The sequence below is a fragment of the Abrus precatorius genome, unplaced genomic scaffold, assembly GCF_003935025.1.
Source record: "Abrus precatorius isolate BTA unplaced genomic scaffold, Abrus_2018 Scaffold11, whole genome shotgun sequence".
In the NCBI taxonomy this organism is placed as follows: domain Eukaryota; kingdom Viridiplantae; phylum Streptophyta; class Magnoliopsida; order Fabales; family Fabaceae; genus Abrus; species Abrus precatorius.
Window position 1 is genome coordinate 11050334 of NW_020874303.1, and position 13832 is coordinate 11064165.

Here is a 13832-nt window from a genome sequence, read left to right on the forward strand (position 1 = left end):
ATTTATTGTTGTTATTTCTATTATTTTTATTATGAAAAATGCTAGCAAAAGTTTTTCTAACACACTTATAGTTATACACTACAACAACAACAAAAATATTAGAGACTTGCATCATTCTAGAGAGCAGTTCAAACTGCTTTAACAAATATTATTATGCAAAGTAGATGCACTAAGAGAATAGTTCATAACTGTTTTTCAAATTATGAATTGTGAATCTAAAATATGAACTTTCTTCTTTCATGAGTTTTTTTTATTACAAACTAAAATTAATTTATTATTACATTTAAACTCAAGTTTGTATGCCTAAAATTAAAAATTTCTTCATTTGTGAGTTTTTTTATCATAAACCAAAACTGATTCTTTATTTTGTTGAAACTAAAGTGTGTATATCATGTTAACTGAATGAATAGTCCACAATGAAATGAATGAAATACCAATGAATAAAAAAAGAGATCAAAGTAATAAGAGGCTTCATAATTAATAAAGAGGGGAAAAAAAAAGAATTGAGAGAGAAGTGTGAGAAAGATACATATGGTTGTAAAAAGAACCAAATTTATTAGCATAAAGAAGACGAAGAAGAAGAGATTCATAGCGTGTTGTGAGTTAGCAATTGTTCATCCATAAGTGTGTTTATAAGTTAAAAGTTACTAAAATTTCTTAAAATTTTAATTTGTAAGAGTAGTTGACACATGATAGTTCTTCAAATGTAACTTTAGAGAGCAATTAATACATAATCAGACTCTAAAAGTAACTTTAAAGAAAAGTTACATACTAATTATTCTCTAAAGTCATCTTGAAGAGCGATTACATATTAACTATTCTTTAAAGTCATATTTAGTATACTGTTATATTATTTAATAACGTAGTGTTATTAATTAAAATTTATTAAAAATCACAAAAGCATATATATTTTACTCTTAATTTATTGATTCACACTCCTAATTTAATAATTCTCTCTTATACTTTTATACTTTTTAAAAAATTTTAGTCAATAACAAATAAAATTTTATCCTACTTCTTCCTTTCATATTTGTACTAATATAGATAACATATGTAAGTTTTTATATCTTATCCCCCGAACATATAGTAACGAAAGGTACCAAGCATGCTTGTTTGATGGATGGGGGGAGTGGGGAGGTGGAGTGACTATTGCTGCTTTTGGTCAACATATTATGAAAAATTAATGTAGCTAAGTAAGTTAACCTAGCTCATGCTCCTAAAAATAATGATCATTAAACTAAGTATCACAACATACTAAATTTGAATTAACAATAATTAAAAAGGGATACGAATTTGATTGATTATTATAAATTAAAAACTCAACAAAATAAATGAATTAATAGTGACAACTAATAGATCAAATCTTTATTTGATTCAATAACAAAGTTATCATAAGTTACTAATTATTAAATTTGAATTTTATTTTTACTTTTAGTTTGATATAAGATGATCAATTAAGCACAAATCATATTAGAAAAAGTTCTTACCATAAAAAATATTTACTAAATTCATGTTAGTCAATTAATTTTTCTATAATCTTAATTCAATTATCATCAACCAAACTTCATTTAAATTCATACAAGAAGTTAAAACAACATAAATATGATTCTTAATCGTAATTCTAATCTGCAAAATTAAGCGTTACTTACATTAGAAGTTCTTGTTAATTATGAATTAAGTGCAAGAATGAAATTTGAATATTATAAAGTATGCTCATTCAAAATCCATTCAAAACTTAAGAACATAATTGAGAATTGGAGAATTGGTCGTCAACTAAACCCTTCCATGTTTAAGTCCTTAGATGCAAATCCTAATTCTAAAAATAACCAAAGAAATTCAAAGGTAAATCAAAACATTCTAAAGGAAAGGGAAACACGAAATTATTCAGAGTAATCTTAATTAAGTCTCATTTGATTAATACAAATATAAAATGTAATAGACCCCTAATATTTTAAATTAGGCTCAATAAGATTGGAATCTAGATCCTTTCCAATTTGCATGGGAACTTAAACTCTAGTTCTATTTTTACTTAAGCAAAAAAATCAAACATTTATAAAATTGCTTAGCAGTCACCCCTCACTTGCTCAGTCTTAGCACTCTCCTCTTCTACCCACTCAATTTTAACAATCTTCGCTTACCCCCCACCACACCTGCACCCGTTCAGTCCTTGTCTCTGCCAGCATCCTTTCTATCGCCGATAGCCGCGCCCTCACTAGTGAGCTCCCCACTACTCATGTCTCCTCCTCCATTTTTCCCTCACCTTGCAACTCCCCCTCCCACTACTTCTCCTTCTGTACTCACTCCTACACCTCTCCATTGGCGACAGGCACACCCTTGCCACCTACATCTCTTCCATTGGTGACTACACCTCCTGCTTCTCCTCCTATAGTTCCTCCACTCGCACTCACACACTACATCTCTCCACCATCGTTAGCCATGCCTCTGAAACTTGCTTCTCCTCCATTTTCTTCTCCCTTGCAACTTCTCCTTTCGCAATTCCTCTGCCTACACTCACCCCTACCTCTTTCATCTCCACCCACTACTTCGACTCCTGATAAGGTCAAGAGTAAAGCCCCCAGACTTGCACCTTTCTCCCCTTCCAAAGCTCCCAGTCTTAGCCTTTCCACAGTCAACTTTGCAAAAATTTAGCTTTTCTGCTAATTGGAGGTCCAATTCCTCCACAAATCGAATGCATAAGATTTTATTCTAATGATTTTTACGTGCAACAATAGTGGTTCAACTTGCAATATCACTTAGGATTTATTTATTTATTTATTACAAAATTACTCATCAAATTGAAGCTTTAAAATATAATTTTTCAATGAAACAAAAACTATACGAAATGCAACCTATAACTCAATATATAGTCAACATAGTAAATATAGGTCAAAGATGCTTAAAATATTTTAATGATTCAAATCCAATTAAAATCTTCTCAATAAAAGAAGTCAATTCAAAGTGATTAAACATTAGTATTACGTAATTAAGTCACATTACAGTTTAATAAGTGTAATTAAAATATGATTCATCGAATTTTTTCACATTCAAGCTTTTACATTTTCAAGCAAAGGATAAAATGAAAAGAAAGTCTATATGCATGAGAATAAAAATATAGAAAAATTATATTTACAAACTTTATAATAGATCCTAAAAATGTATAAATGTGAAAAAAAAATTATACATCTAAAATATCAAGAAATAAGATAATAAAAAATTTATTCCAAAACATATAAATAAAAAAAATCATAATCAAAGCAAATTATAAATAAAAAATAACAGGTCAAAACTTTTTTTTTAATCGAAATTCATCCAATCTTATTTTTCTAACATCCCTAATACAAATACAATATTAAAGACTAAAATAATAGCTTCCGACAAAAATGTAAATATAAATTTTTAAATTATTTATCTAAAAAGGTAAACAAAAAATATTATGGATAGTCGGAGTAGTAAAGCTAACTACATGTTAAACCATTGTTAGTTCCTGTCTCTGGCATGTCTCTGAATTCCTTCACATAAAATTATCGACAGAAATTCTCAATCTTGTAGGATAGATAAGAGGAAAGAAACATCTATTGTTTTTATTTTAACTAATTTTTTCTCTAATAAATTGCAAATATTTTTTAAATAAGAATGACAATAAATATAATAAACGCTTATAAAAAAAAAAGGCAAAGTAAGGAATGTGCGACTGCAAGCAATAAAAAAATTCCCACTCCTCTCTCCCTCTTTCAGTTTCACCCTCACTCACACATTCTCTCTCTCAACTTTTGGTCCAATACAATTCACTGCACCTCATGATTCACACTTCACCCATTTCAGTTTCTGCGCTTCTTATTCCCTTCCAACGTCAACAGAGGTTAGTCCTCGCTCCTCAAACAATGCTAGCGATCAGCATTGCCCTTTCTTCTCTTGCTTTCTTTTACAATCAATTTTTTTAACACGTTTCTAAAAATATATAATAAATATTTTTATTAAAAATTATTATATTTAATAGGATGAATATATTAAATACAGTTTTTTAATAAAAAAAATTTTAGATTCACGTTATAAAATTATTTTTTAATATAATAATAATAATAATAATCTTGGCACTGGATTTTAAATTATAATTTTTGTGCAATTACAGCTCGCAAATTGTTTGTGGGTACGGCTTTTGCGCCGTGTTTCTGACCCAACGAAAATATTTTAATATATAATATATAAAATATAAAGGAAAAGAAAAAAAAAGTGAGAATCTCGTGCTTCCTGTCCAAGCTTTTCTCACGGGTTACGCTTGTGGAAGTGTTTTATTTTTCTTTTTAAAATTTTCAATACTTATTACCAACAAAATAAGTCTGCCAAAAGGAAGTGAGAGAAGATTGAATACTGAATCTTGGAAAATGTGAACCTTCTTATTTTCCACTAACCAAACGGAGTTTTTTTGACAATCATAATATGATTCATTTAACGGACTTCACTTAACAGTATAAGACTCTATTGTGTTGTTATACGATGTGATGGAAATGTTTTTTATTGTTCTTGCTTTGTGAATTTGTAGTAAGAGGTCGTTTTATGAGGTTGTTGTTGTTATTGGTGAAGTGAGGTGGTGTTTCAATCTTCAAAATGAATGATGATGGTAGACAAATGGAGGTGCATTACATAGATACTGGGTTTCCATATACAATGGCTGAAAGTTTCATGGATTTCTTCGAAGGCCTCACAACACATGTGCCCGTTAATTATGCCCACGCTGGCTCAGTACTTGATCAGGTTTTGCTTGCACTGCATTTTCCTTTGTTTTCCTTTGTAAAATTACTTATGGTGGTAATCAAGGTTTTTTTGAATTGCGAAAAATTGAGGGCAATATGACAACATTTACGGTCATGATATGATTGTGGAGACCTCTAAAACTATGATATTATGGTCTCAATTGGTTCTGGATGGAACATAGTGCTGGATTGGTGATGCTGATTGTTATTAGTTTTGATCTGGCAAAGAGGTTTTTAGATCCATGCTATCCCATGAATTGTCAGCGTTTGTTGTTGCAATAATTTATTCATTTTTGTTGCCCCAAATTGAATTTTTGTATTTATGAAATTATGAGTAATGTTGGCCTCCAAAATTTGGAACTAAGGCAGAAATTCCATTCTTTCATTATTATCTAACAGTTCAGGACTAGGAGACTCAGAATGTTTGGTGCAGCCATGCAGGGTCTAGGCAGATCCCTGTTGCTTTACAGCTTTTCCTAATGGGAATACAAAGGTCAAGTAGGAAAAGTAATATTACAGTGAGAATTACTTTACTTTGAGTTGAACTGAGGTTGATGAGCAATCCTGCGTTGAAAGTGGATCTGTGTCACAGGATTGCCTTACGTAACCTATTTATATCTTCAATATAGAATTGGTCTGATTTATAAGTGTATTGAACTTCACCAATTTGAACTGACAGCCCTTCCCACAAAACGTATATAGATGAGTAATTAAAGTCCTAAATTGTCTTATTTCCCCTGTTTGCATAATTCTGTTATACTTTCCCTCAAGTAAACTTAGAAACATGATAATAACAATGTTTTTTCATGTGTTCTGTCCAGGAAAGTGTCTACTGGTTAATGAATTTGAACCCATATAAGTTTGGACTGTCTGGCCCTGGGAGTACATCTTATTATGGTTCTTACGAGGTAAATGATCATATTCCAAGAACGGAGGCAACCAGTAGGGGAGAGTGGGAATACCCTTCAACAATGACTATGGATGAACCTGCTACAACTAACTCTTCATCCGGAAGAGATGGAGTCACAAGCATGCAGACCATCACTGAAGAATGTTAGTTGAAACTGTATTTTCTTTTGCAGCCTATGGTATTGTACATAATTTACAGTTTTTGGTTGTTGAGACTGAATCTACATTTTAAGCTATTTTCTAGTGTTGTGCTAACATCAAATTATTGTTTGTGGAGAGGGGTTGGAAAATAATAAATCAAACAAGAGCATTTTTATTTTCGTGGATATCATTGAAGGCAGTCCAAATCATGCATTTCTTTTTATGTGAAGCTCGTGTCTTTTGTTTCCTCCCTCTCTTTTGATTCAAAGTGTTGAAATAGTGTTTAACATTTAGTAAATTTGAATTTCATACAATAACATCATAATTGTTTTGCATTTGCTTTGCAGGCAGTCTAAATCATCAAGAATCCAGTAGTAGCGAGGTAGGAAGCTTTGTTATTAAGGTCTAAATTTGAGACCTTAACTTTGGTTTTTGGTTTAACATTAAATCATTAGTCTCTGGTAGCAAAACTGGTTCCGTATGCTTGAAATTTGGAAGAAATCATTGAAATTGTGGTAGGCTGCACATAGCATACTTCCAACACAAATTGAGCCTCCTTACATTTTTTTACTGCAGTATTTATTGTTAACAGTTTAATTAATCCCAACCTCATAAAACTGAAACTGAATAATGACATTTATTCTATACTGTATTAGTGATTAGGTATAGAACTCTGTTTTAATTTATTAGGGTAGGTTGAGGTGTTTATTTCCAATGCATGTGGAACATCAGAATTATAGCCTAATGATGCCTAGACTGGCATTTCATTTATATCCGTTACTGTTGTCATATACAAATCGAATAATATATGACTTATTTTCAATTGTTAATTCCCTATAATTCAGAATTTTACACTTTAAGTTTGCTGCACATTCTTTTCCTTTTCTTGACCCCTATATCACCTTCCACTTCCATGTCTTGGGAGTTATTCGATAGATGATATTTACTAATAAAAGTGTTTACAGTTTTTGCTAGATCACTGTTATACTATCGTTATTACAAAGTTGTTTACATTTGTTTGGTTTCAGACTAGGCTTTGTCCAGAAAATAGTTGCGGTAATAGCAGTTAGCCAATAAACTGAACTGAGTTATAGGAATAAATGACATACATAAATATAGACTAGCCATAACTTCTAGGATCCTCCAATTTCTACTACATAGACTAAACAAATAGCAGGGTACTCTTGGATCAATGTTGTTTTTCTGTTCACCTAAAACTCACTTTTCCAGGTTCAAAATTATTATTCATGAAGATGATCCTTGAATTCTCTGAACTGATTTTATGTGATACCAAGGAAAACAGTGCGTTTATATGTGTGTTTATTGCCTAATAAAGACTGGAATTAGATAGCCTAAAATGAATCCAGTTTCTAATCCATCGTTTGCACTGATGCAGATCATATGGCAAGATAACATTGATCCAGATAATATGACATATGAGGTGTGGTACGCTTTTAAATCTATCTACTACATACTCGTGATGTTCAAAAAGATCTTACGAAGCATTAGCTGCAATTTCTTTATTGCTAGAAAGCATCAAATTCATCAGATCATAGGGTGACAAAGTTGACATGTATCTGCCGCATGGTCAAATATTTTGTGTTCTTTCCATCTGTTTTCCGTTATACAAATTCAGGGGTATACTTAAATATTTTCAAAGTTTGGCCTTTGAAGTAAGGCATGTTTCCATAATCAGCTATTTATAAGTTGTAACGATTATGATGTAACGTTGAATATTAGTACCGGAAGAATTAGAAACCATAAGTATCAATGGCCAAAATTACTGTTTAAAATGTGACAGGAACTACTGGACCTGGGTGAGGCAATGGGAACTCAAAACCGGGGTCTTTCCTAAGAACTTATTGATATGCTTCCAACCTCGAAGTACAAATTTGGAAGCTTATTCAAAAGAAAAAATTCTGGGAAGAGGTAACATTCTGGTTCATTCTCTTTCTTTTTTGTTTGAATCGGTTAGCAGTAAGAAGTATTGAGAAGATCAATTAGGATAATACACTGTTTAAGAGACTATGGGGAATATGGGTGGGTAATGAAAATTAGAATATTTAGCTTAATAATCTTGTCAAATCCATCTATTGAAAAATAATATGGAAAAATGACGAAAAAATTAGGGCATGGGCTAACTTTATAAATTAGACATTATTGTTGCAATGACCATATTTGCATTACCATTTACAACAAAAAAAAGAGGAAAATTACTTCTACTTTGTCATTTTCATATCTTTATATTTTCATCTCCCATTGTTCCCTTTAAATATAGGAAGACAATATGGTTGAGGGTACAAACTACAAAATCTTTTGATAGTCTAGCTGAGATGCATCAGGCTGTACATTTATTTCAAACCGCTGCAAGATATTCAAACTTCCATGCTTTTCTGGATGTGTGTTTATTCTCCCATTCTAATGTGTTCAAAATTTGCTCTTGATCAAAATGCATGGAAAAACAGATGTGTGATTTGTCAAATGTCATATAGAAGAGGTGACCAGCAAATAAAATTGCCATGCAACCATGTTTTCCATGGCGAATGCATTACAAAATGGCTTAGCATTAGCAAGGTCAGTCAATGTGTTCTGAACTACATGCCAACACGTTTTATTTGTCTCTTGCTCTCCATCTCATTTGTCCTTGTCTTTTTTCAGAAATGTCCTGTCTGTAACATTGAGGTATTTGGTGAGGAATCAACTAATTAGCTTCAACATGGAAAAAAATCACAAAGCAAATGAAGTTTTCCTTGCTCCATTAATATTTTCCCTTGTTTCCTCCTTCCCTTTTTCTAATTTTAATTTCTTTCACGTACATAGGTGTACTAGAAGGACCTGTATCCCTTCGTGTCACATAATACATGTTGTGTTCCTAGAAACAATCAGAAGTAGCTTCTTGTTGTTGTTAATGTAGTGCCATTTTGTGCATCTTTGTGATTTGTGCTTTCTAGTTTCGATATCGTCATAGAAGAATGTTTGGTGGGCAAATTATACTCGTCGAGAAGTAATAAAGAGTTCTTAAATTAAGTTTTCGAATTATCGTCCTACAAGGACTGTTTTTTAATTATTAAAAAATTTTTAATTCAATTGTTTGATCTTAAAGGATGTAAAATTATGTAAGAATAAGAATTATTTATAAAATCAATTATGAATAAAAGTAAATAACACAGCAGATAATTTAGTTGAACTTATAAGAGAGGAACTTAGGACGTATGAGTTTCTCATTCAATTCTTTGTTATTTTTTCGTTTAATTTTAAGTTCGATTTTCTTGTGATTACTAACCATTCATACAATTACTATTAATACCCAATGGTCATGAAATATTAATATTCTTTTCTCTAAACTAACATTCACAATGATTATGTAAGATATTAATTTAAGAAAGCATAAAAAACCTACGAACTTGTTAATTTAATAACGATTGGAAGAAAAAGATTGGTTTAGTCCATTTAATCTTTTATTTCATTTTATCTTATAGATTTATTACTTAATCGAGGTATGATCTTCTGAAGATATAATTAATTAGGATTATACAATTATGTGCAATAGAACAAAAACTAATCATCAACGGAAACCAAACTTAGATTCAAACATCAAAATATCATAAATTCAAGGACAAAAAATTTTATAGCCCTATTTATGGATTTAATTACTCGTGCTAAAAAAAAGAACTATAATAATCATAAATAAAGCCATAAAGAAAAGCAAACTAGAAAGAGATTAGTTCCTGGTCTTCAAGTACGGTTGCTCAAAGTTTCAAATCCCACCAAAAATATGCCAAAGTATCCCATGTAAGACAAACTAGATGAAAAGTGTATTCAAAGCCAGAAAAGGGTATATAATTCGATGCATGAGATGTCTCTTTAATAGGGTTTAAAAATCTTAAAAGCTCTTCATAATTGGACTTCCTGCAGAAGAGCTGAATCGTGCAAGGTCATAAGCACGGTCGTGCATGAGCTCAAAACACTCTTATGCTTACTTCTAAGTCTGGGCGTGCTAATTGCTGCAAAACTCTTTGGAAGATCTATCTCGTGTCTGGTACTGCATGGTTCCACCCTGTAAGAACTCTGAATCATTTTCTTGAAGCTCATCCTCTTCATCATAAATGATCTGCTTGCCCCGAAATGACCTGGCCCAATAGGGAAATCCCAATTCATTGGGCCTTTTGATACAATCAAATAGAAAGCCCCAAGGGCGCCATATTCTAGGAGCCCAGGTCCGAATGATCCACTCTGTAATCAAAGAATTAGTAGATCTGTTCCGCCCAAAATGGGAATGGGCTAGGGTTATAAACTTATAATCTATAATCTGATGATCGAGTCGATTCCATGGTTATAAGTTCATTCCATACCGGACCAGACCGAAATAGGGTTATATACATTCTCATTATGAGAAGGGGTCATTCGAGCGTATCTAAATAGATACTATGTTTACATATAGATCCCTGCGTTATTCCATTCCATTTAGGATTAGGAATAGGCGTAATCGGACCTGCTTTTTACATATCTCTCATTATTTAGGACTCTATTCACCTCTTTTGGCTTCTATTGAATCGAGAAATAGATTTGATTGTCCATTTTTTTTTATAGAATATATATAAGATATCCTCCAAATAATTCAAATTGAACCAATTGGATGTCCGACTCGGGCCTATATGACATGACCAATCAATAAAAATACTCTAACACTCTACCTTTGTCATATATTCCATACATCACACTAGATAGATATCATATTCATGGAATACGATTCACTTTCAAGATGCCTTGGTGGTGAAATGGTAGACACGCGAGACTCAAAATCTCGTGCTAAAGAGCGTGGAGGTTCGAGTCCTCTTCAAGGCATAATATTGAGATCTCTTATTGAATTGGAATAAGTTCGGCAACGGAAATTTCTAATACAAGGATTCAATTAGTTCGGACTTGTTTAGTCTTGAATTGGGATCAAGACAAAACAAGTTCTTCTATCGAAAATGTCCACGCTTCTTTTGTTCAAGTAAGTACAAATGGTTTGATTAGGGATTTCTTAAGAATTGACTTAGTGAAATCTCATATTATACCAAACATTGTCAGCTAAGTAAAAGATAAATGCATGACTTTGTTAAGTAATGACATAAGCATTAGCTAATTGTTAGTTTTGTTGGTCTATGTATATTTTAAAATTTTACCGTCTTCAAAAGAATAAATTCACTCACCTTTAAGTCTCATTTTTTTTTTTAGATAATTAACATATACGATAAGTGTGACGCATTTTTTAAGGGACATAATTTTTTAATTTCAATTCAAAATTAATTTTAAGAATCTTATTATCAAAATATTTTTAAATTATCTTTTTGGATTCAAATATATTATATTCTTTTCATATGCTTTAAATTTGATATAAGAATTTTTTTACATGCATAAACATATTATACATATTTATAAAGTTATTAAATTTAGATTTTTACTCATTATACTTATGTATCTATTTACACATATAAATTTTTTTATTTTAAATTGTTAAACTATATACGTACTTATTTTAAAATAAAATATGTCCAATTTAACTAATTCAACTGAAAATCGATCTGGTAAGCCAAGTAAATTGATAGACCAGAAAAACAAACAAGTGTATAAAATAAGTTTAAATCGGTCACTTTGTAGAAAAATTGTTAGGTTTTTTGAAATTTTTTATTCTAAGATATTTTGTAAATAAATAGAAATCCACATAATATTATAAATTATTGTTTAACCATTTATTATGATTTTATTATCGTGTAAAAATGTAACATGATATTTTGTGTTAATTTAAAATTTCAGTTAACGTATTTCCTTAATACTTTTATTAGTTTATTCCTTAATATGTTACATAATATTAAAAATATATTTATATATTATTATCTATTCAAACCCAATTCAACCACACTAAAATCAATGTCTTCACCAATTCCAAGGTCGATCCAATTTTGCATATGCATTATTTTCAAATATAACTGTACTTAATCAGAAGTGCTTTTACAGTTCTTTACGGTTTAAATTATATAAGCTGGTTAAAGTAATCAAATTACAGTACAAAAATTTCCCAATATTAGTAGTTAATTTATTTTAAATAAATAACATATTTGTAAAAAATATTAAAAATATAATATTATTAAATAGAAGTAGACTTTAATTTATTATAATTTAGCAAACATAATCTATTTCATTGTTTTGATTTATTCTATTTAAATTTCTTTTCTGCATATACATAATATATATATATATATATATATATATATATGCTTGTTATTTTTATTTAATAAGCATATGTTAAATTATTTTATTAAAATGCGAGAATTATTCTTTAAATATTGTGGGAAAATTTTATTTATATATTATTTGGTAAATAATGTTGTAAATGTTTAAGATTATTAAAGTATTAGTACTAATATTATTTGAAAAATATGTGATGTATATTTATTAATATTGTTGATAAATTTGTTGCTTATTTAGTGAGTGTAAACTATTGTTAATTTTAAATATAAATTGTGAAAATAATACGAGTATAATAACAATTTTGTTGAGACAAAAGTTATTTAAAATTTGAAAAAATTTAATTTTGGATAAATGTATATATAGTTAAAGTAGTGAAATTTATTATGCAAAACTGACAACGTAATAAAAGTTAAATTATTTGAAAAGAATAATATTTTTATCACAAAAATATGAAGAAAAATTATAATACTAGTAAACAAAATTAGAATTTAATCTCTTATATTTTACTGAATAAAATCTATTTCATTATTTTTATCTATTATGTTTTCATTTTTTTTATGTATTCATTATATCAATAGTGTTGTTAATTTTATTCTAAAAGTATGTGCTGTTAAACTGTTTAATTAAAAACGAGAATTTTTCTTAAATACTGCAAAATAAAACTATTTAAATATTTGTTGAAAAATGATACTTTAATGATAAAAGATTGTTAATATTATTCATTTTGAAAAAAAATGTTTATATTTATTAATAGTGTTGATCAATTTGGTAATTATTTATGTAAAGAAAATATATATTTTTTCTATATACCATTGTGAAAGTAACCGTGGTTAAATTATTTTTTATAAGCAATATGTATTTAAAAATATGTTAAAAATTGTTATACTAGTAAATTAAATTTTAATTAAATTGATCGTATTTATTTAATTTTGTATAATAATTTTTATTTTCTTTGACTTAAATGTGGCTTATAGCATGATTGTCATGTAATATTAAGTCTAATTCAATATATATTTTTTAAAAGAGTAAAATATACTTATATTTTTAAGTTGATACTAATTTAATGTAGATTTGTGTGGTTTGTCACATTAAATTGTTCCTCACTTGAAGCAAATTAATTTTTTTAATTGTTACTCAATTATTTTTCTTTTAAATGAATTATGATTTGATATTAACTTTACTAAAGAGATGGGAGATTAGAGATATAATTTTCATGTATTACTTGAAGAATGTACTATCACATGAACAACAATTATTTGGAGTATTGCTTCTACGTGAATAAATGTATATTATTGGACTTAAAATGAATGAGATATTAATTTAAAAAAATAAATTTATAAATTACTCATTTAGATAGTAGCAATCATTCATTTTATTCTCTTATTTATTTAAATTGTCTCACTAGTCCCTTATATAGTAAATAGAGTAAGTCGTTAAGTAGTTAAGTTCTTCATGTTAACTAGCAACTGAATGTTAACTTTTGTTATTAAGTGGCACGTATATAATAATATTGTTTTACACCTTCTTCACTCTCTCTTTCTTCCCTTCTCTTTGGATTCATGTTGCTCACGATGGTTAGTGCTTCCAAAGTCCCATCCACCTCTCTCTCTCTCTTCTTCTCTGCTTGGAGTCACACCACTCATGATGGTTGATGCCTCTAAAGCCTCCATCACCTCAATATTTTTTTTTCTCTTCCCTTCTCCTCAGAGTCACATCGCTCACGATGGTTAATACTCCCCCAAAACTCTCTCTCTCTCTACTTCTCTTCTTAGAGCCACTGTAACTTTTAAAGTCATT

At 29.5% G+C, this 13832-nt stretch overlaps 1 pseudogene; it reads left to right on the top strand.

The window, feature by feature from the left end:
* The first annotated feature begins 4605 nt into the window (after positions 1-4605).
* LOC113856418 lies at positions 4606-8510 on the top strand (annotated as a pseudogene).
* The last annotated feature ends 5322 nt before the right edge of the window (positions 8511-13832 follow it).